The sequence below is a fragment of the Schistocerca cancellata genome, unplaced genomic scaffold (assembly GCF_023864275.1).
Source record: "Schistocerca cancellata isolate TAMUIC-IGC-003103 unplaced genomic scaffold, iqSchCanc2.1 HiC_scaffold_831, whole genome shotgun sequence".
Classification (NCBI taxonomy): Eukaryota; Metazoa; Arthropoda; class Insecta; order Orthoptera; family Acrididae; genus Schistocerca; species Schistocerca cancellata.
Genome location: NW_026046842.1, coordinates 32,393 through 52,207, shown reverse-complemented (window position 1 = coordinate 52,207; position 19,815 = coordinate 32,393). Strand labels below are relative to the sequence as shown.

The window sequence follows — 19,815 nt, the reverse complement described above, 5'->3', positions numbered from 1 at the left end:
CTTCTGCAGGAATCTCGCAGAGTGGTAGCACCTGCTTACGCCTCTTCACATGGATAAAATGCATGCACACTGTAGCGAGGCTCGTACACGAATGACATCGCCAAGCATGACATCATACTACAAAATGCATACAAACCACTGTTCTGCCTATGCAATCAGAAAACCTCTGAGGCCAGCATGATACTTGTTATAGGTTGTAGAACATCCCTTTCATTCAGTGTACTGCCATGTGTTAGATGCTGCTCGAGATAGCTCCGCTCCTTGCGGGAAGGTTAAAAAAATGAATGCCTTCTGTGAGGTTCGAACTCACGACCCCTGGTTTACGAGACCAGTGCTCTACCACTGAGCTAAGAAGGCGGCAGCTTTGCGTTTGTGAGCTCTCCCCGAATTGTCACTTCATCATGCTGAATCTTGCAGCCCTCGACCAGATATTGGATTTGGCACACAGCTGCTGCTGGGGGTGTCCACATGGCCGTTTTCCACATCTCTTGACTGTTTCGCCCTTACGATCGACGACGAGCGTCGTGCCACCAAACGTTTGCGGTCTGCACAATCTTGACCTAGTGCACAGTTTGTTGGATTGCGTGGCTCGACTGCGAAATGCGCCTTTCGGCTCCTCTCTCTGGCTGCAGTATGCTGTTGTCGACAGTGGCACTAGCGTTGCCCATGGGGCTTCATGTAAGGCGACTGCACGTCGCTCGGCCAGCAGCGGCCTACTGCAGACCGACACTTAAGAGACACCAAATAGAAATCGACATCGAGAGACAGGCCCTGTCATATGGCACTCGCGACGTATACGCTGAAATTGAATGTAAAGAATACGTCTTTTGTAGTGGGCGTCGCTCTACTGCAGTGTCACACATGACGAAGAAATAGGAAAACAGTAGAACGTCTGTGTAGGGCCATGTTTTTACCTACAGTGTCACTTGGCTGAATGTGTATAAGGCTCTGTGGCATCACTCAAACACAGCCAAGTTGTCACACTAGCTGTGTATCTCTAACAAAGTTGACGTATGTCCTCACCTCGGTGACGGTTAAAACGATTTCGCCCCCGGGTGGGCTCGAACCACCAACCTTTCGGTTAACAGCCGAACGCGCTAGCCGATTGCGCCACGGAGGCCTTGACTTGTGCTCTGCATCTCAACGCAATTCGTATGCCTTCTGCAGGAATCTCGCAGAGTGGTAGCACCTGCTTACGCCTCTTCACATGGATAAAATGCATGCACACTGTAGCGAGGCTCGTACACGAATGACATCGCCAAGCATGACATCATACTACAAAATGCATACAAACCACTGTTCTGCCTATGCAATCAGAAAACCTCTGAGGCCAGCATGATACTTGTTATAGGTTGTAGAACATCCCTTTCATTCAGTGTACTGCCATGTGTTAGATGCTGCTCGAGATAGCTCCGCTCCTTGCGGGAAGGTTAAAAAAATGAATGCCTTCTGTGAGGTTCGAACTCACGACCCCTGGTTTACGAGACCAGTGCTCTACCACTGAGCTAAGAAGGCGGCAGCTTTGCGTTTGTGAGCTCTCCCCGAATTGTCACTTCATCATGCTGAATCTTGCAGCCCTCGACCAGATATTGGATTTGGCACACAGCTGCTGCTGGGGGTGTCCACATGGCCGTTTTCCACATCTCTTGACTGTTTCGCCCTTACGATCGACGACGAGCGTCGTGCCACCAAACGTTTGCGGTCTGCACAATCTTGACCTAGTGCACAGTTTGTTGGATTGCGTGGCTCGACTGCGAAATGCGCCTTTCGGCTCCTCTCTCTGGCTGCAGTATGCTGTTGTCGACAGTGGCACTAGCGTTGCCCATGGGGCTTCATGTAAGGCGACTGCACGTCGCTCGGCCAGCAGCGGCCTACTGCAGACCGACACTTAAGAGACACCAAATAGAAATCGACATCGAGAGACAGGCCCTGTCATATGGCACTCGCGACGTATACGCTGAAATTGAATGTAAAGAATACGTCTTTTGTAGTGGGCGTCGCTCTACTGCAGTGTCACACATGACGAAGAAATAGGAAAACAGTAGAACGTCTGTGTAGGGCCATGTTTTTACCTACAGTGTCACTTGGCTGAATGTGTATAAGGCTCTGTGGCATCACTCAAACACAGCCAAGTTGTCACACTAGCTGTGTATCTCTAACAAAGTTGACGTATGTCCTCACCTCGGTGACGGTTAAAACGATTTCGCCCCCAGGTGGGCTCGAACCACCAACCTTTCGGTTAACAGCCGAACGCGCTAGCCGATTGCGCCACGGAGGCCTTGACTTGTGCTCTGCATCTCAACGCAATTCGTATGCCTTCTGCAGGAATCTCGCAGAATGGTAGCACCTGCTTACGCCTCTTCACATGGATAAAATGCATGCACACTGTAGCGAGGCTCGTACACGAATGGCATCGCCAAGCATGACATCATACTACAAAATGCATACAAACCACTGTTCTGCCTATGCAATCAGAAAACCTCTGAGGCCAGCACGATACTTGTTATAGGTTGTAGAACATCCCTTTCATTCAGTGTACTGCCATGTGTTAGATGCTGCTCGAGATAGCTCCGCTCCTTGCGGGAAGGTTAAAAAAATGAATGCCTTCTGTGAGGTTCGAACTCACGACCCCTGGTTTACGAGACCAGTGCTCTACCACTGAGCTAAGAAGGCGGCAGCTTTGCGTTTGTGAGCTCTCCCCGAATTGTCACTTCATCATGCTGAATCTTGCAGCCCTCGCCCAGATATTGGATTTGGCACACAGCTGCTGCTGGGGGTGTCCACATGGCCGTTTTCCACATCTCTTGACTGTTTCGCCCTTACGATCGACGACGAGCGTCGTGCCACCAAACGTTTGCGGTCTGCACAATCTTGACCTAGTGCACAGTTTGTTGGATTGCGTGGCTCGACTGCGAAATGCGCCTTTCGGCTCCTCTCTCTGGCTGCAGTATGCTGTTGTCGACAGTGGCACTAGCGTTGCCCATGGGGCTTCATGTAAGGCGACTGCACGTCGCTCGGCCAGCAGCGGCCTACTGCAGACCGACACTTAAGAGACACCAAATAGAAATCGACATCGAGAGACAGGCCCTGTCATATGGCACTCGCGACGTATACGCTGAAATTGAATGTAAAGAATACGTCTTTTGTAGTGGGCGTCGCTCTACTGCAGTGTCACACATGACGAAGAAATAGGAAAACAGTAGAACGTCTGTGTAGGGCCATGTTTTTACCTACAGTGTCACTTGGCTGAATGTGTATAAGGCTCTGTGGCATCACTCAAACACAGCCAAGTTGTCACACTAGCTGTGTATCTCTAACAAAGTTGACGTATGTCCTCACCTCGGTGACGGTTAAAACGATTTCGCCCCCAGGTGGGCTCGAACCACCAACCTTTCGGTTAACAGCCGAACGCGCTAGCCGATTGCGCCACGGAGGCCTTGACTTGTGCTCTGCATCTCAACGCAATTCGTATGCCTTCTGCAGGAATCTCGCAGAATGGTAGCACCTGCTTACGCCTCTTCACATGGATAAAATGCATGCACACTGTAGCGAGGCTCGTACACGAATGGCATCGCCAAGCATGACATCATACTACAAAATGCATACAAACCACTGTTCTGCCTATGCAATCAGAAAACCTCTGAGGCCAGCATGATACTTGTTATAGGTTGTAGAACATCCCTTTCATTCAGTGTACTGCCATGTGTTAGATGCTGCTCGAGATAGCTCCGCTCCTTGCGGGAAGGTTAAAAAAATGAATGCCTTCTGTGAGGTTCGAACTCACGACCCCTGGTTTACGAGACCAGTGCTCTACCACTGAGCTAAGAAGGCGGCAGCTTTGCGTTTGTGAGCTCTCCCCGAATTGTCACTTCATCATGCTGAATCTTGCAGCCCTCGACCAGATATTGGATTTGGCACACAGCTGCTGCTGGGGGTGTCCACATGGCCGTTTTCCACATCTCTTGACTGTTTCGCCCTTACGATCGACGACGAGCGTCGTGCCACCAAACGTTTGCGGTCTGCACAATCTTGACCTAGTGCACAGTTTGTTGGATTGCGTGGCTCGACTGCGAAATGCGCCTTTCGGCTCCTCTCTCTGGCTGCAGTATGCTGTTGTCGACAGTGGCACTAGCGTTGCCCATGGGGCTTCATGTAAGGCGACTGCACGTCGCTCGGCCAGCAGCGGCCTACTGCAGACCGACACTTAAGAGACACCAAATAGAAATCGACATCGAGAGACAGGCCCTGTCATATGGCACTCGCGACGTATACGCTGAAATTGAATGTAAAGAATACGTCTTTTGTAGTGGGCGTCGCTCTACTGCAGTGTCACACATGACGAAGAAATAGGAAAACAGTAGAACGTCTGTGTAGGGCCATGTTTTTACCTACAGTGTCACTTGGCTGAATGTGTATAAGGCTCTGTGGCATCACTCAAACACAGCCAAGTTGTCACACTAGCTGTGTATCTCTAACAAAGTTGACGTATGTCCTCACCTCGGTGACGGTTAAAACGATTTCGCCCCCGGGTGGGCTCGAACCACCAACCTTTCGGTTAACAGCCGAACGCGCTAGCCGATTGCGCCACGGAGGCCTTGACTTGTGCTCTGCATCTCAACGCAATTCGTATGCCTTCTGCAGGAATCTCGCAGAATGGTAGCACCTGCTTACGCCTCTTCACATGGATAAAATGCATGCACACTGTAGCGAGGCTCGTACACGAATGACATCGCCAAGCATGACATCATACTACAAAATGCATACAAACCACTGTTCTGCCTATGCAATCAGAAAACCTCTGAGGCCAGCATGATACTTGTTATAGGTTGTAGAACATCCCTTTCATTCAGTGTACTGCCATGTGTTAGATGCTGCTCGAGATAGCTCCGCTCCTTGCGGGAAGGTTAAAAAAATGAATGCCTTCTGTGAGGTTCGAACTCACGACCCCTGGTTTACGAGACCAGTGCTCTACCACTGAGCTAAGAAGGCGGCAGCTTTGCGTTTGTGAGCTCTCCCCGAATTGTCACTTCATCATGCTGAATCTTGCAGCCCTCGACCAGATATCGGATTTGGCACACAGCTGCTGCTGGGGGTGTCCACATGGCCGTTTTCCACATCTCTTGACTGTTTCGCCCTTACGATCGACGACGAGCGTCGTGCCACCAAACGTTTGCGGTCTGCACAATCTTGACCTAGTGCACAGTTTGTTGGATTGCGTGGCTCGACTGCGAAATGCGCCTTTCGGCTCCTCTCTCTGGCTGCAGTATGCTGTTGTCGACAGTGGCACTAGCGTTGCCCATGGGGCTTCATGTAAGGCGACTGCACGTCGCTCGGCCAGCAGCGGCCTACTGCAGACCGACACTTAAGAGACACCAAATAGAAATCGACATCGAGAGACAGGCCCTGTCATATGGCACTCGCGACGTATACGCTGAAATTGAATGTAAAGAATACGTCTTTTGTAGTGGGCGTCGCTCTACTGCAGTGTCACACATGACGAAGAAATAGGAAAACAGTAGAACGTCTGTGTAGGGCCATGTTTTTACCTACAGTGTCACTTGGCTGAATGTGTATAAGGCTCTGTGGCATCACTCAAACACAGCCAAGTTGTCACACTAGCTGTGTATCTCTAACAAAGTTGACGTATGTCCTCACCTCGGTGACGGTTAAAACGATTTCGCCCCCGGGTGGGCTCGAACCACCAACCTTTCGGTTAACAGCCGAACGCGCTAGCCGATTGCGCCACGGAGGCCTTGACTTGTGCTCTGCATCTCAACGCAATTCGTATGCCTTCTGCAGGAATCTCGCAGAGTGGTAGCACCTGCTTACGCCTCTTCACATGGATAAAATGCATGCACACTGTAGCGAGGCTCGTACACGAATGACATCGCCAAGCATGACATCATACTACAAAATGCATACAAACCACTGTTCTGCCTATGCAATCAGAAAACCTCTGAGGCCAGCATGATACTTGTTATAGGTTGTAGAACATCCCTTTCATTCAGTGTACTGCCATGTGTTAGATGCTGCTCGAGATAGCTCCGCTCCTTGCGGGAAGGTTAAAAAAATGAATGCCTTCTGTGAGGTTCGAACTCACGACCCCTGGTTTACGAGACCAGTGCTCTACCACTGAGCTAAGAAGGCGGCAGCTTTGCGTTTGTGAGCTCTCCCCGAATTGTCACTTCATCATGCTGAATCTTGCAGCCCTCGACCAGATATCGGATTTGGCACACAGCTGCTGCTGGGGGTGTCCACATGGCCGTTTTCCACATCTCTTGACTGTTTCGCCCTTACGATCGACGACGAGCGTCGTGCCACCAAACGTTTGCGGTCTGCACAATCTTGACCTAGTGCACAGTTTGTTGGATTGCGTGGCTCGACTGCGAAATGCGCCTTTCGGCTCCTCTCTCTGGCTGCAGTATGCTGTTGTCGACAGTGGCACTAGCGTTGCCCATGGGGCTTCATGTAAGGCGACTGCACGTCGCTCGGCCAGCAGCGGCCTACTGCAGACCGACACTTAAGAGACACCAAATAGAAATCGACATCGAGAGACAGGCCCTGTCATATGGCACTCGCGACGTATACGCTGAAATTGAATGTAAAGAATACGTCTTTTGTAGTGGGCGTCGCTCTACTGCAGTGTCACACATGACGAAGAAATAGGAAAACAGTAGAACGTCTGTGTAGGGCCATGTTTTTACCTACAGTGTCACTTGGCTGAATGTGTATAAGGCTCTGTGGCATCACTCAAACACAGCCAAGTTGTCACACTAGCTGTGTATCTCTAACAAAGTTGACGTATGTCCTCACCTCGGTGACGGTTAAAACGATTTCGCCCCCGGGTGGGCTCGAACCACCAACCTTTCGGTTAACAGCCGAACGCGCTAGCAGATTGCGCCACGGAGGCCTTGACTTGTGCTCTGCATCTCAACGCAATTCGTATGCCTTCTGCAGGAATCTCGCAGAGTGGTAGCACCTGCTTACGCCTCTTCACATGGATAAAATGCATGCACACTGTAGCGAGGCTCGTACACGAATGACACCGCCAAGCATGACATCATACTACAAAATGCATACAAACCACTGTTCTGCCTATGCAATCAGAAAACCTCTGAGGCCAGCATGATACTTGTTATAGGTTGTAGAACATCCCTTTCATTCAGTGTACTGCCATGTGTTAGATGCTGCTCGAGATAGCTCCGCTCCTTGCGGGAAGGTTAAAAAAATGAATGCCTTCTGTGAGGTTCGAACTCACGACCCCTGGTTTACGAGACCAGTGCTCTACCACTGAGCTAAGAAGGCGGCAGCTTTGCGTTTGTGAGCTCTCCCCGAATTGTCACTTCATCATGCTGAATCTTGCAGCCCTCGACCAGATATCGGATTTGGCACACAGCTGCTGCTGGGGGTGTCCACATGGCCGTTTTCCACATCTCTTGACTGTTTCGCCCTTACGATCGACGACGAGCGTCGTGCCACCAAACGTTTGCGGTCTGCACAATCTTGACCTAGTGCACAGTTTGTTGGATTGCGTGGCTCGACTGCGAAATGCGCCTTTCGGCTCCTCTCTCTGGCTGCAGTATGCTGTTGTCGACAGTGGCACTAGCGTTGCCCATGGGGCTTCATGTAAGGCGACTGCACGTCGCTCGGCCAGCAGCGGCCTACTGCAGACCGACACTTAAGAGACACCAAATAGAAATCGACATCGAGAGACAGGCCCTGTCATATGGCACTCGCGACGTATACGCTGAAATTGAATGTAAAGAATACGTCTTTTGTAGTGGGCGTCGCTCTACTGCAGTGTCACACATGACGAAGAAATAGGAAAACAGTAGAACGTCTGTGTAGGGCCATGTTTTTACCTACAGTGTCACTTGGCTGAATGTGTATAAGGCTCTGTGGCATCACTCAAACACAGCCAAGTTGTCACACTAGCTGTGTATCTCTAACAAAGTTGACGTATGTCCTCACCTCGGTGACGGTTAAAACGATTTCGCCCCCGGGTGGGCTCGAACCACAAACCTTTCGGTTAACAGCCGAACACGCTAGCCGATTGCGCCACGGAGGCCTTGACTTGTGCTCTGCATCTCAACGCAATTCGTATGCCTTCTGCAGGAATCTCGCAGAGTGGTAGCACCTGCTTACGCCTCTTCACATGGATAAAATGCATGCACACTGTAGCGAGGCTCGTACACGAATGACATCGCCAAGCATGACATCATACTACAAAATGCATACAAACCACTGTTCTGCCTATGCAATCAGAAAACCTCTGAGGCCAGCATGATACTTGTTATAGGTTGTAGAACATCCCTTTCATTCAGTGTACTGCCATGTGTTAGATGCTGCTCGAGATAGCTCCGCTCCTTGCGGGAAGGTTAAAAAAATGAATGCCTTCTGTGAGGTTCGAACTCACGACCCCTGGTTTACGAGACCAGTGCTCTACCACTGAGCTAAGAAGGCGGCAGCTTTGCGTTTGTGAGCTCTCCCCGAATTGTCACTTCATCATGCTGAATCTTGCAGCCCTCGACCAGATATCGGATTTGGCACACAGCTGCTGCTGGGGGTGTCCACATGGCCGTTTTCCACATCTCTTGACTGTTTCGCCCTTACGATCGACGACGAGCGTCGTGCCACCAAACGTTTGCGGTCTGCACAATCTTGACCTAGTGCACAGTTTGTTGGATTGCGTGGCTCGACTGCGAAATGCGCCTTTCGGCTCCTCTCTCTGGCTGCAGTATGCTGTTGTCGACAGTGGCACTAGCGTTGCCCATGGGGCTTCATGTAAGGCGACTGCACGTCGCTCGGCCAGCAGCGGCCTACTGCAGACCGACACTTAAGAGACACCAAATAGAAATCGACATCGAGAGACAGGCCCTGTCATATGGCACTCGCGACGTATACGCTGAAATTGAATGTAAAGAATACGTCTTTTGTAGTGGGCGTCGCTCTACTGCAGTGTCACACATGACGAAGAAATAGGAAAACAGTAGAACGTCTGTGTAGGGCCATGTTTTTACCTACAGTGTCACTTGGCTGAATGTGTATAAGGCTCTGTGGCATCACTCAAACACAGCCAAGTTGTCACACTAGCTGTGTATCTCTAACAAAGTTGACGTATGTCCTCACCTCGGTGACGGTTAAAACGATTTCGCCCCCGGGTGGGCTCGAACCACCAACCTTTCGGTTAACAGCCGAACGCGCTAGCCGATTGCGCCACGGAGGCCTTGACTTGTGCTCTGCATCTCAACGCAATTCGTATGCCTTCTGCAGGAATCTCGCAGAGTGGTAGCACCTGCTTACGCCTCTTCACATGGATAAAATGCATGCACACTGTAGCGAGGCTCGTACACGAATGACATCGCCAAGCATGACATCATACTACAAAATGCATACAAACCACTGTTCTGCCTATGCAATCAGAAAACCTCTGAGGCCAGCATGATACTTGTTATAGGTTGTAGAACATCCCTTTCATTCAGTGTACTGCCATGTGTTAGATGCTGCTCGAGATAGCTCCGCTCCTTGCGGGAAGGTTAAAAAAATGAATGCCTTCTGTGAGGTTCGAACTCACGACCCCTGGTTTACGAGACCAGTGCTCTACCACTGAGCTAAGAAGGCGGCAGCTTTGCGTTTGTGAGCTCTCCCCGAATTGTCACTTCATCATGCTGAATCTTGCAGCCCTCGACCAGATATCGGATTTGGCACACAGCTGCTGCTGGGGGTGTCCACATGGCCGTTTTCCACATCTCTTGACTGTTTCGCCCTTACGATCGACGACGAGCGTCGTGCCACCAAACGTTTGCGGTCTGCACAATCTTGACCTAGTGCACAGTTTGTTGGATTGCGTGGCTCGACTGCGAAATGCGCCTTTCGGCTCCTCTCTCTGGCTGCAGTATGCTGTTGTCGACAGTGGCACTAGCGTTGCCCATGGGGCTTCATGTAAGGCGACTGCACGTCGCTCGGCCAGCAGCGGCCTACTGCAGACCGACACTTAAGAGACACCAAATAGAAATCGACATCGAGAGACAGGCCCTGTCATATGGCACTCGCGACGTATACGCTGAAATTGAATGTAAAGAATACGTCTTTTGTAGTGGGCGTCGCTCTACTGCAGTGTCACACATGACGAAGAAATAGGAAAACAGTAGAACGTCTGTGTAGGGCCATGTTTTTACCTACAGTGTCACTTGGCTGAATGTGTATAAGGCTCTGTGGCATCACTCAAACACAGCCAAGTTGTCACACTAGCTGTGTATCTCTAACAAAGTTGACGTATGTCCTCACCTCGGTGACGGTTAAAACGATTTCGCCCCTGGGTGGGCTCGAACCACCAACCTTTCGGTTAACAGCCGAACGCGCTAGCCGATTGCGCCACGGAGGCCTTGACTTGTGCTCTGCATCTCAACGCAATTCGTATGCCTTCTGCAGGAATCTCGCAGAGTGGTAGCACCTGCTTACGCCTCTTCACATGGATAAAATGCATGCACACTGTAGCGAGGCTCGTACACGAATGACATCGCCAAGCATGACATCATACTACAAAATGCATACAAACCACTGTTCTGCCTATGCAATCAGAAAACCTCTGAGGCCAGCATGATACTTGTTATAGGTTGTAGAACATCCCTTTCATTCAGTGTACTGCCATGTGTTAGATGCTGCTCGAGATAGCTCCGCTCCTTGCGGGAAGGTTAAAAAAATGAATGCCTTCTGTGAGGTTCGAACTCACGACCCCTGGTTTACGAGACCAGTGCTCTACCACTGAGCTAAGAAGGCGGCAGCTTTGCGTTTGTGAGCTCTCCCCGAATTGTCACTTCATCATGCTGAATCTTGCAGCCCTCGACCAGATATCGGATTTGGCACACAGCTGCTGCTGGGGGTGTCCACATGGCCGTTTTCCACATCTCTTGACTGTTTCGCCCTTACGATCGACGACGAGCGTCGTGCCACCAAACGTTTGCGGTCTGCACAATCTTGACCTAGTGCACAGTTTGTTGGATTGCGTGGCTCGACTGCGAAATGCGCCTTTCGGCTCCTCTCTCTGGCTGCAGTATGCTGTTGTCGACAGTGGCACTAGCGTTGCCCATGGGGCTTCATGTAAGGCGACTGCACGTCGCTCGGCCAGCAGCGGCCTACTGCAGACCGACACTTAAGAGACACCAAATAGAAATCGACATCGAGAGACAGGCCCTGTCATATGGCACTCGCGACGTATACGCTGAAATTGAATGTAAAGAATACGTCTTTTGTAGTGGGCGTCGCTCTACTGCAGTGTCACACATGACGAAGAAATAGGAAAACAGTAGAACGTCTGTGTAGGGCCATGTTTTTACCTACAGTGTCACTTGGCTGAATGTGTATAAGGCTCTGTGGCATCACTCAAACACAGCCAAGTTGTCACACTAGCTGTGTATCTCTAACAAAGTTGACGTATGTCCTCACCTCGGTGACGGTTAAAACGATTTCGCCCCCGGGTGGGCTCGAACCACCAACCTTTCGGTTAACAGCCGAACACGCTAGCCGATTGCGCCACGGAGGCCTTGACTTGTGCTCTGCATCTCAACGCAATTCGTATGCCTTCTGCAGGAATCTCGCAGAGTGGTAGCACCTGCTTACGCCTCTTCACATGGATAAAATGCATGCACACTGTAGCGAGGCTCGTACACGAATGACATCGCCAAGCATGACATCATACTACAAAATGCATACAAACCACTGTTCTGCCTATGCAATCAGAAAACCTCTGAGGCCAGCATGATACTTGTTATAGGTTGTAGAACATCCCTTTCATTCAGTGTACTGCCATGTGTTAGATGCTGCTCGAGATAGCTCCGCTCCTTGCGGGAAGGTTAAAAAAATGAATGCCTTCTGTGAGGTTCGAACTCACGACCCCTGGTTTACGAGACCAGTGCTCTACCACTGAGCTAAGAAGGCGGCAGCTTTGCGTTTGTGAGCTCTCCCCGAATTGTCACTTCATCATGCTGAATCTTGCAGCCCTCGACCAGATATCGGATTTGGCACACAGCTGCTGCTGGGGGTGTCCACATGGCCGTTTTCCACATCTCTTGACTGTTTCGCCCTTACGATCGACGACGAGCGTCGTGCCACCAAACGTTTGCAGTCTGCACAATCTTGACCTAGTGCACAGTTTGTTGGATTGCGTGGCTCGACTGCGAAATGCGCCTTTCGGCTCCTCTCTCTGGCTGCAGTATGCTGTTGTCGACAGTGGCACTAGCGTTGCCCATGGGGCTTCATGTAAGGCGACTGCACGTCGCTCGGCCAGCAGCGGCCTACTGCAGACCGACACTTAAGAGACACCAAATAGAAATCGACATCGAGAGACAGGCCCTGTCATATGGCACTCGCGACGTATACGCTGAAATTGAATGTAAAGAATACGTCTTTTGTAGTGGGCGTCGCTCTACTGCAGTGTCACACATGACGAAGAAATAGGAAAACAGTAGAACGTCTGTGTAGGGCCATGTTTTTACCTACAGTGTCACTTGGCTGAATGTGTATAAGGCTCTGTGGCATCACTCAAACACAGCCAAGTTGTCACACTAGCTGTGTATCTCTAACAAAGTTGACGTATGTCCTCACCTCGGTGACGGTTAAAACGATTTCGCCCCCGGGTGGGCTCGAACCACCAACCTTTCGCTTAACAGCCGAACGCGCTAGCCGATTGCGCCACGGAGGCCTTGACTTGTGCTCTGCATCTCAACGCAATTCGTATGCCTTCTGCAGGAATCTCGCAGAATGGTAGCACCTGCTTACGCCTCTTCACATGGATAAAATGCATGCACACTGTAGCGAGGCTCGTACACGAATGACATCGCCAAGCATGACATCATACTACAAAATGCATACAAACCACTGTTCTGCCTATGCAATCAGAAAACCTCTGAGGCCAGCATGATACTTGTTATAGGTTGTAGAACATCCCTTTCATTCAGTGTACTGCCATGTGTTAGATGCTGCTCGAGATAGCTCCGCTCCTTGCGGGAAGGTTAAAAAAATGAATGCCTTCTGTGAGGTTCGAACTCACGACCCCTGGTTTACGAGACCAGTGCTCTACCACTGAGCTAAGAAGGCGGCAGCTTTGCGTTTGTGAGCTCTCCCCGAATTGTCACTTCATCATGCTGAATCTTGCAGCCCTCGACCAGATATCGGATTTGGCACACAGCTGCTGCTGGGGGTGTCCACATGGCCGTTTTCCACATCTCTTGACTGTTTCGCCCTTACGATCGACGACGAGCGTCGTGCCACCAAACGTTTGCGGTCTGCACAATCTTGACCTAGTGCACAGTTTGTTGGATTGCGTGGCTCGACTGCGAAATGCGCCTTTCGGCTCCTCTCTCTGGCTGCAGTATGCTGTTGTCGACAGTGGCACTAGCGTTGCCCATGGGGCTTCATGTAAGGCGACTGCACGTCGCTCGGCCAGCAGCGGCCTACTGCAGACCGACACTTAAGAGACACCAAATAGAAATCGACATCGAGAGACAGGCCCTGTCATATGGCACTCGCGACGTATACGCTGAAATTGAATGTAAAGAATACGTCTTTTGTAGTGGGCGTCGCTCTACTGCAGTGTCACACATGACGAAGAAATAGGAAAACAGTAGAACGTCTGTGTAGGGCCATGTTTTTACCTACAGTGTCACTTGGCTGAATGTGTATAAGGCTCTGTGGCATCACTCAAACACAGCCAAGTTGTCACACTAGCTGTGTATCTCTAACAAAGTTGACGTATGTCCTCACCTCGGTGACGGTTAAAACGATTTCGCCCCCGGGTGGGCTCGAACCACCAACCTTTCGGTTAACAGCCGAACGCGCTAGCCGATTGCGCCACGGAGGCCTTGACTTGTGCTCTGCATCTCAACGCAATTCGTATGCCTTCTGCAGGAATCTCGCAGAGTGGTAGCACCTGCTTACGCCTCTTCACATGGATAAAATGCATGCACACTGTAGCGAGGCTCGTACACGAATGACATCGCCAAGCATGACATCATACTACAAAATGCATACAAACCACTGTTCTGCCTATGCAATCAGAAAACCTCTGAGGCCAGCATGATACTTGTTATAGGTTGTAGAACATCCCTTTCATTCAGTGTACTGCCATGTGTTAGATGCTGCTCGAGATAGCTCCGCTCCTTGCGGGAAGGTTAAAAAAATGAATGCCTTCTGTGAGGTTCGAACTCACGACCCCTGGTTTACGAGACCAGTGCTCTACCACTGAGCTAAGAAGGCGGCAGCTTTGCGTTTGTGAGCTCTCCCCGAATTGTCACTTCATCATGCTGAATCTTGCAGCCCTCGACCAGATATCGGATTTGGCACACAGCTGCTGCTGGGGGTGTCCACATGGCCGTTTTCCACATCTCTTGACTGTTTCGCCCTTACGATCGACGACGAGCGTCGTGCCACCAAACGTTTGCGGTCTGCACAATCTTGACCTAGTGCACAGTTTGTTGGATTGCGTGGCTCGACTGCGAAATGCGCCTTTCGGCTCCTCTCTCTGGCTGCAGTATGCTGTTGTCGACAGTGGCACTAGCGTTGCCCATGGGGCTTCATGTAAGGCGACTGCACGTCGCTCGGCCAGCAGCGGCCTACTGCAGACCGACACTTAAGAGACACCAAATAGAAATCGACATCGAGAGACAGGCCCTGTCATATGGCACTCGCGACGTATACGCTGAAATTGAATGTAAAGAATACGTCTTTTGTAGTGGGCGTCGCTCTACTGCAGTGTCACACATGACGAAGAAATAGGAAAACAGTAGAACGTCTGTGTAGGGCCATGTTTTTACCTACAGTGTCACTTGGCTGAATGTGTATAAGGCTCTGTGGCATCACTCAAACACAGCCAAGTTGTCACACTAGCTGTGTATCTCTAACAAAGTTGACGTATGTCCTCACCTCGGTGACGGTTAAAACGATTTCGCCCCCGGGTGGGCTCGAACCACCAACCTTTCGGTTAACAGCCGAACACGCTAGCCGATTGCGCCACGGAGGCCTTGACTTGTGCTCTGCATCTCAACGCAATTCGTATGCCTTCTGCAGGAATCTCGCAGAGTGGTAGCACCTGCTTACGCCTCTTCACATGGATAAAATGCATGCACACTGTAGCGAGGCTCGTACACGAATGACATCGCCAAGCATGACATCATACTACAAAATGCATACAAACCACTGTTCTGCCTATGCAATCAGAAAACCTCTGAGGCCAGCATGATACTTGTTATAGGTTGTAGAACATCCCTTTCATTCAGTGTACTGCCATGTGTTAGATGCTGCTCGAGATAGCTCCGCTCCTTGCGGGAAGGTTAAAAAAATGAATGCCTTCTGTGAGGTTCGAACTCACGACCCCTGGTTTACGAGACCAGTGCTCTACCACTGAGCTAAGAAGGCGGCAGCTTTGCGTTTGTGAGCTCTCCCCGAATTGTCACTTCATCATGCTGAATCTTGCAGCCCTCGACCAGATATCGGATTTGGCACACAGCTGCTGCTGGGGGTGTCCACATGGCCGTTTTCCACATCTCTTGACTGTTTCGCCCTTACGATCGACGACGAGCGTCGTGCCACCAAACGTTTGCGGTCTGCACAATCTTGACCTAGTGCACAGTTTGTTGGATTGCGTGGCTCGACTGCGAAATGCGCCTTTCGGCTCCTCTCTCTGGCTGCAGTATGCTGTTGTCGACAGTGGCACTAGCGTTGCCCATGGGGCTTCATGTAAGGCGACTGCACGTCGCTCGGCCAGCAGCGGCCTACTGCAGACCGACACTTAAGAGACACCAAATAGAAATCGACATCGAGAGACAGGCCCTGTCATATGGCACTCGCGACGTATACGCTGAAATTGAATGTAAAGAATACGTCTTTTGTAGTGGGCGTCGCTCTACTGCAGTGTCACACATGACGAAGAAATAGGAAAACAGTAGAACGTCTGTGTAGGGCCATGTTTTTACCTACAGTGTCACTTGGCTGAATGTGTATAAGGCTCTGTGGCATCACTCAAACACAGCCAAGTTGTCACACTAGCTGTGTATCTCTAACAAAGTTGACGTATGTCCTCACCTCGGTGACGGTTAAAACGATTTCGCCCCCGGGTGGGCTCGAACCACCAACCTTTCGGTTAACAGCCGAACGCGCTAGCCGATTGCGCCACGGAGGCCTTGACTTGTGCTCTGCATCTCAACGCAATTCGTATGCCTTCTGCAGGAATCTCGCAGAGTGGTAGCACCTGCTTACGCCTCTTCACATGGATAAAATGCATGCACACTGTAGCGAGGCTCGTACACGAATGACATCGCCAAGCATGACATCATACTACAAAATGCATACAAACCACTGTTCTGCCTATGCAATCAGAAAACCTCTGAGGCCAGCATGATACTTGTTATAGGTTGTAGAACATCCCTTTCATTCAGTGTACTGCCATGTGTTAGATGCTGCTCGAGATAGCTCCGCTCCTTGCGGGAAGGTTAAAAAAATGAATGCCTTCTGTGAGGTTCGAACTCACGACCCCTGGTTTACGAGACCAGTGCTCTACCACTGAGCTAAGAAGGCGGCAGCTTTGCGTTTGTGAGCTCTCCCCGAATTGTCACTTCATCATGCTGAATCTTGCAGCCCTCGACCAGATATTGGATTTGGCACACAGCTGCTGCTGGGGGTGTCCACATGGCCGTTTTCCACATCTCTTGACTGTTTCGCCCTTACGATCGACGACGAGCGTCGTGCCACCAAACGTTTGCGGTCTGCACAATCTTGACCTAGTGCACAGTTTGTTGGATTGCGTGGCTCGACTGCGAAATGCGCCTTTCGGCTCCTCTCTCTGGCTGCAGTATGCTGTTGTAGACAGTGGCACTAGCGTTGCCCATGGGGCTTCATGTAAGGCGACTGCACGTCGCTCGGCCAGCAGCGGCCTACTGCAGACCGACACTTAAGAGACACCAAATAGAAATCGACATCGAGAGACAGGCCCTGTCATATGGCACTCGCGACGTATACGCTGAAATTGAATGTAAAGAATACGTCTTTTGTAGTGGGCGTCGCTCTACTGCAGTGTCACACATGACGAAGAAATAGGAAAACAGTAGAACGTCTGTGTAGGGCCATGTTTTTACCTACAGTGTCACTTGGCTGAATGTGTATAAGGCTCTGTGGCATCACTCAAACACAGCCAAGTTGTCACACTAGCTGTGTATCTCTAACAAAGTTGACGTATGTCCTCACCTCGGTGACGGTTAAAACGATTTCGCCCCCGGGTGGGCTCGAACCACCAACCTTTCGGTTAACAGCCGAACGCGCTAGCCGATTGCGCCACGGAGGCCTTGACTTGTGCTCTGCATCTCAACGCAATTCGTATGCCTTCTGCAGGAATCTCGCAGAGTGGTAGCACCTGCTTACGCCTCTTCACATGGATAAAATGCATGCACACTGTAGCGAGGCTCGTACACGAATGACATCGCCAAGCATGACATCATACTACAAAATGCATACAAACCACTGTTCTGCCTATGCAATCAGAAAACCTCTGAGGCCAGCATGATACTTGTTATAGGTTGTAGAACATCCCTTTCATTCAGTGTACTGCCATGTGTTAGATGCTGCTCGAGATAGCTCCGCTCCTTGCGGGAAGGTTAAAAAAATGAATGCCTTCTGTGAGGTTCGAACTCACGACCCCTGGTTTACGAGACCAGTGCTCTACCACTGAGCTAAGAAGGCGGCAGCTTTGCGTTTGTGAGCTCTCCCCGAATTGTCACTTCATCATGCTGAATCTTGCAGCCCTCGACCAGATATCGGATTTGGCACACAGCTGCTGCTGGGGGTGTCCACATGGCCGTTTTCCACATCTCTTGACTGTTTCGCCCTTACGATCGACGACGAGCGTCGTGCCACCAAACGTTTGCGGTCTGCACAATCTTGACCTAGTGCACAGTTTGTTGGATTGCGTGGCTCGACTGCGAAATGCGCCTTTCGGCTCCTCTCTCTGGCTGCAGTATGCTGTTGTCGACAGTGGCACTAGCGTTGCCCATGGGGCTTCATGTAAGGCGACTGCACGTCGCTCGGCCAGCAGCGGCCTACTGCAGACCGACACTTAAGAGACACCAAATAGAAATCGACATCGAGAGACAGGCCCTGTCATATGGCACTCGCGACGTATACGCTGAAATTGAATGTAAAGAATACGTCTTTTGTAGTGGGCGTCGCTCTACTGCAGTGTCACACATGACGAAGAAATAGGAAAACAGTAGAACGTCTGTGTAGGGCCATGTTTTTACCTACAGTGTCACTTGGCTGAATGTGTATAAGGCTCTGTGGCATCACTCAAACACAGCCAAGTTGTCACACTAGCTGTGTATCTCTAACAAAGTTGACGTATGTCCTCACCTCGGTGACGGTTAAAACGATTTCGCCCCCGGGTGGGCTCGAACCACCAACCTTTCGGTTAACAGCCGAACGCGCTAGCCGATTGCGCCACGGAGGCCTTGACTTGTGCTCTGCATCTCAACGCAATTCGTATGCCTTCTGCAGGAATCTCGCAGAATGGTAGCACCTGCTTACGCCTCTTCACATGGATAAAATGCATGCACACTGTAGCGAGGCTCGTACACGAATGACATCGCCAAGCATGACATCATACTACAAAATGCATACAAACCACTGTTCTGCCTATGCAATCAGAAAACCTCTGAGGCCAGCATGATACTTGTTATAGGTTGTAGAACATCCCTTTCATTCAGTGTACTGCCATGTGTTAGATGCTGCTCGAGATAGCTCCGCTCCTTGCGGGAAGGTTAAAAAAATGAATGCCTTCTGTGAGGTTCGAACTCACGACCCCTGGTTTACGAGACCAGTGCTCTACCACTGAGCTAAGAAGGCGGCAGCTTTGCGTTTGTGAGCTCTCCCCGAATTGTCACTTCATCATGCTGAATCTTGCAGCCCTCGACCAGATATCGGATTTGGCACACAGCTGCTGCTGGGGGTGTCCACATGGCCGTTTTCCACATCTCTTGACTGTTTCGCCCTTACGATCGACGACGAGCGTCGTGCCACCAAACGTTTGCGGTCTGCACAATCTTGACCTAGTGCACAGTTTGTTGGATTGCGTGGCTCGACTGCGAAATGCGCCTTTCGGCTCCTCTCTCTGGCTGCAGTATGCTGTTGTCGACAGTGGCACTAGCGTTGCCCATGGGGCTTCATGTAAGGCGACTGCACGTCGCTCGGCCAGCAGCGGCCTACTGCAGACCGACACTTAAGAGACACCAAATAGAAATCGACATCGAGAGACAGGCCCTGTCATATGGCACTCGCGACGTATACGCTGAAATTGAATGTAAAGAATACGTCTTTTGTAGTGGGCGTCGCTCTACTGCAGTGTCACACATGACGAAGAAATAGGAAAACAGTAGAACGTCTGTGTAGGGCCATGTTTTTACCTACAGTGTCACTTGGCTGAATGTGTATAAGGCTCTGTGGCATCACTCAAACACAGCCAAGTTGTCACACTAGCTGTGTATCTCTAACAAAGTTGACGTATGTCCTCACCTCGGTGACGGTTAAAACGATTTCGCCCCCGGGTGGGCTCGAACCACCAACCTTTCGGTTAACAGCCGAACGCGCTAGCCGATTGCGCCACGGAGGCCTTGACTTGTGCTCTGCATCTCAACGCAATTCGTATGCCTTCTGCAGGAATCTCGCAGAATGGTAGCACCTGCTTACGCCTCTTCACATGGATAAAATGCATGCACACTGTAGCGAGGCTCGTACACGAATGACATCGCCAAGCATGACATCATACTACAAAATGCA

General features: G+C 50.7%; 34 non-coding genes across 34 annotated transcripts; all 34 read right to left on the bottom strand.

Moving 5' to 3' along the window:
* Positions 1 to 285: 285 nt before the first annotated feature.
* Trnat-cgu (transfer RNA threonine (anticodon CGU)) lies at positions 286 to 357 on the bottom strand. Its single transcript has one exon. It is a non-coding gene; the product is annotated as a tRNA-Thr (tRNA).
* A 689-nt stretch (positions 358 to 1,046) lies between these two features.
* On the bottom strand, positions 1,047 to 1,120 carry Trnan-guu (transfer RNA asparagine (anticodon GUU)). Its single transcript has one exon. It is a non-coding gene; the product is annotated as a tRNA-Asn (tRNA).
* A 323-nt stretch (positions 1,121 to 1,443) lies between these two features.
* Positions 1,444 to 1,515, bottom strand: Trnat-cgu (transfer RNA threonine (anticodon CGU)). The gene has a single exon. It is a non-coding gene; the product is annotated as a tRNA-Thr (tRNA).
* Positions 1,516 to 2,204: 689 nt separating this feature from the next.
* Trnan-guu (transfer RNA asparagine (anticodon GUU)) lies at positions 2,205 to 2,278 on the bottom strand. Its single transcript has one exon. It is a non-coding gene; the product is annotated as a tRNA-Asn (tRNA).
* Positions 2,279 to 2,601: 323 nt separating this feature from the next.
* On the bottom strand, positions 2,602 to 2,673 carry Trnat-cgu (transfer RNA threonine (anticodon CGU)). Its single transcript has one exon. It is a non-coding gene; the product is annotated as a tRNA-Thr (tRNA).
* A 689-nt stretch (positions 2,674 to 3,362) lies between these two features.
* Trnan-guu (transfer RNA asparagine (anticodon GUU)) lies at positions 3,363 to 3,436 on the bottom strand. Its single transcript has one exon. It is a non-coding gene; the product is annotated as a tRNA-Asn (tRNA).
* Positions 3,437 to 3,759: 323 nt separating this feature from the next.
* Positions 3,760 to 3,831, bottom strand: Trnat-cgu (transfer RNA threonine (anticodon CGU)). The gene has a single exon. It is a non-coding gene; the product is annotated as a tRNA-Thr (tRNA).
* A 689-nt stretch (positions 3,832 to 4,520) lies between these two features.
* Trnan-guu (transfer RNA asparagine (anticodon GUU)) lies at positions 4,521 to 4,594 on the bottom strand. Its single transcript has one exon. It is a non-coding gene; the product is annotated as a tRNA-Asn (tRNA).
* Positions 4,595 to 4,917: 323 nt separating this feature from the next.
* Trnat-cgu (transfer RNA threonine (anticodon CGU)) lies at positions 4,918 to 4,989 on the bottom strand. Its single transcript has one exon. It is a non-coding gene; the product is annotated as a tRNA-Thr (tRNA).
* Positions 4,990 to 5,678: 689 nt separating this feature from the next.
* Trnan-guu (transfer RNA asparagine (anticodon GUU)) lies at positions 5,679 to 5,752 on the bottom strand. Its single transcript has one exon. It is a non-coding gene; the product is annotated as a tRNA-Asn (tRNA).
* Positions 5,753 to 6,075: 323 nt separating this feature from the next.
* On the bottom strand, positions 6,076 to 6,147 carry Trnat-cgu (transfer RNA threonine (anticodon CGU)). The gene has a single exon. It is a non-coding gene; the product is annotated as a tRNA-Thr (tRNA).
* A 689-nt stretch (positions 6,148 to 6,836) lies between these two features.
* On the bottom strand, positions 6,837 to 6,910 carry Trnan-guu (transfer RNA asparagine (anticodon GUU)). Its single transcript has one exon. It is a non-coding gene; the product is annotated as a tRNA-Asn (tRNA).
* Positions 6,911 to 7,233: 323 nt separating this feature from the next.
* On the bottom strand, positions 7,234 to 7,305 carry Trnat-cgu (transfer RNA threonine (anticodon CGU)). The gene has a single exon. It is a non-coding gene; the product is annotated as a tRNA-Thr (tRNA).
* A 689-nt stretch (positions 7,306 to 7,994) lies between these two features.
* Trnan-guu (transfer RNA asparagine (anticodon GUU)) lies at positions 7,995 to 8,068 on the bottom strand. Its single transcript has one exon. It is a non-coding gene; the product is annotated as a tRNA-Asn (tRNA).
* A 323-nt stretch (positions 8,069 to 8,391) lies between these two features.
* Positions 8,392 to 8,463, bottom strand: Trnat-cgu (transfer RNA threonine (anticodon CGU)). The gene has a single exon. It is a non-coding gene; the product is annotated as a tRNA-Thr (tRNA).
* A 689-nt stretch (positions 8,464 to 9,152) lies between these two features.
* On the bottom strand, positions 9,153 to 9,226 carry Trnan-guu (transfer RNA asparagine (anticodon GUU)). Its single transcript has one exon. It is a non-coding gene; the product is annotated as a tRNA-Asn (tRNA).
* A 323-nt stretch (positions 9,227 to 9,549) lies between these two features.
* Trnat-cgu (transfer RNA threonine (anticodon CGU)) lies at positions 9,550 to 9,621 on the bottom strand. Its single transcript has one exon. It is a non-coding gene; the product is annotated as a tRNA-Thr (tRNA).
* A 689-nt stretch (positions 9,622 to 10,310) lies between these two features.
* Trnan-guu (transfer RNA asparagine (anticodon GUU)) lies at positions 10,311 to 10,384 on the bottom strand. The gene has a single exon. It is a non-coding gene; the product is annotated as a tRNA-Asn (tRNA).
* A 323-nt stretch (positions 10,385 to 10,707) lies between these two features.
* On the bottom strand, positions 10,708 to 10,779 carry Trnat-cgu (transfer RNA threonine (anticodon CGU)). Its single transcript has one exon. It is a non-coding gene; the product is annotated as a tRNA-Thr (tRNA).
* A 689-nt stretch (positions 10,780 to 11,468) lies between these two features.
* Positions 11,469 to 11,542, bottom strand: Trnan-guu (transfer RNA asparagine (anticodon GUU)). The gene has a single exon. It is a non-coding gene; the product is annotated as a tRNA-Asn (tRNA).
* Positions 11,543 to 11,865: 323 nt separating this feature from the next.
* Positions 11,866 to 11,937, bottom strand: Trnat-cgu (transfer RNA threonine (anticodon CGU)). Its single transcript has one exon. It is a non-coding gene; the product is annotated as a tRNA-Thr (tRNA).
* Positions 11,938 to 12,626: 689 nt separating this feature from the next.
* Trnan-guu (transfer RNA asparagine (anticodon GUU)) lies at positions 12,627 to 12,700 on the bottom strand. The gene has a single exon. It is a non-coding gene; the product is annotated as a tRNA-Asn (tRNA).
* Positions 12,701 to 13,023: 323 nt separating this feature from the next.
* On the bottom strand, positions 13,024 to 13,095 carry Trnat-cgu (transfer RNA threonine (anticodon CGU)). The gene has a single exon. It is a non-coding gene; the product is annotated as a tRNA-Thr (tRNA).
* A 689-nt stretch (positions 13,096 to 13,784) lies between these two features.
* On the bottom strand, positions 13,785 to 13,858 carry Trnan-guu (transfer RNA asparagine (anticodon GUU)). Its single transcript has one exon. It is a non-coding gene; the product is annotated as a tRNA-Asn (tRNA).
* A 323-nt stretch (positions 13,859 to 14,181) lies between these two features.
* On the bottom strand, positions 14,182 to 14,253 carry Trnat-cgu (transfer RNA threonine (anticodon CGU)). Its single transcript has one exon. It is a non-coding gene; the product is annotated as a tRNA-Thr (tRNA).
* Positions 14,254 to 14,942: 689 nt separating this feature from the next.
* Positions 14,943 to 15,016, bottom strand: Trnan-guu (transfer RNA asparagine (anticodon GUU)). Its single transcript has one exon. It is a non-coding gene; the product is annotated as a tRNA-Asn (tRNA).
* A 323-nt stretch (positions 15,017 to 15,339) lies between these two features.
* Trnat-cgu (transfer RNA threonine (anticodon CGU)) lies at positions 15,340 to 15,411 on the bottom strand. The gene has a single exon. It is a non-coding gene; the product is annotated as a tRNA-Thr (tRNA).
* A 689-nt stretch (positions 15,412 to 16,100) lies between these two features.
* Trnan-guu (transfer RNA asparagine (anticodon GUU)) lies at positions 16,101 to 16,174 on the bottom strand. Its single transcript has one exon. It is a non-coding gene; the product is annotated as a tRNA-Asn (tRNA).
* Positions 16,175 to 16,497: 323 nt separating this feature from the next.
* On the bottom strand, positions 16,498 to 16,569 carry Trnat-cgu (transfer RNA threonine (anticodon CGU)). The gene has a single exon. It is a non-coding gene; the product is annotated as a tRNA-Thr (tRNA).
* A 689-nt stretch (positions 16,570 to 17,258) lies between these two features.
* On the bottom strand, positions 17,259 to 17,332 carry Trnan-guu (transfer RNA asparagine (anticodon GUU)). The gene has a single exon. It is a non-coding gene; the product is annotated as a tRNA-Asn (tRNA).
* A 323-nt stretch (positions 17,333 to 17,655) lies between these two features.
* Positions 17,656 to 17,727, bottom strand: Trnat-cgu (transfer RNA threonine (anticodon CGU)). The gene has a single exon. It is a non-coding gene; the product is annotated as a tRNA-Thr (tRNA).
* A 689-nt stretch (positions 17,728 to 18,416) lies between these two features.
* On the bottom strand, positions 18,417 to 18,490 carry Trnan-guu (transfer RNA asparagine (anticodon GUU)). The gene has a single exon. It is a non-coding gene; the product is annotated as a tRNA-Asn (tRNA).
* A 323-nt stretch (positions 18,491 to 18,813) lies between these two features.
* On the bottom strand, positions 18,814 to 18,885 carry Trnat-cgu (transfer RNA threonine (anticodon CGU)). Its single transcript has one exon. It is a non-coding gene; the product is annotated as a tRNA-Thr (tRNA).
* Positions 18,886 to 19,574: 689 nt separating this feature from the next.
* Trnan-guu (transfer RNA asparagine (anticodon GUU)) lies at positions 19,575 to 19,648 on the bottom strand. Its single transcript has one exon. It is a non-coding gene; the product is annotated as a tRNA-Asn (tRNA).
* Positions 19,649 to 19,815: the final 167 nt, after the last annotated feature.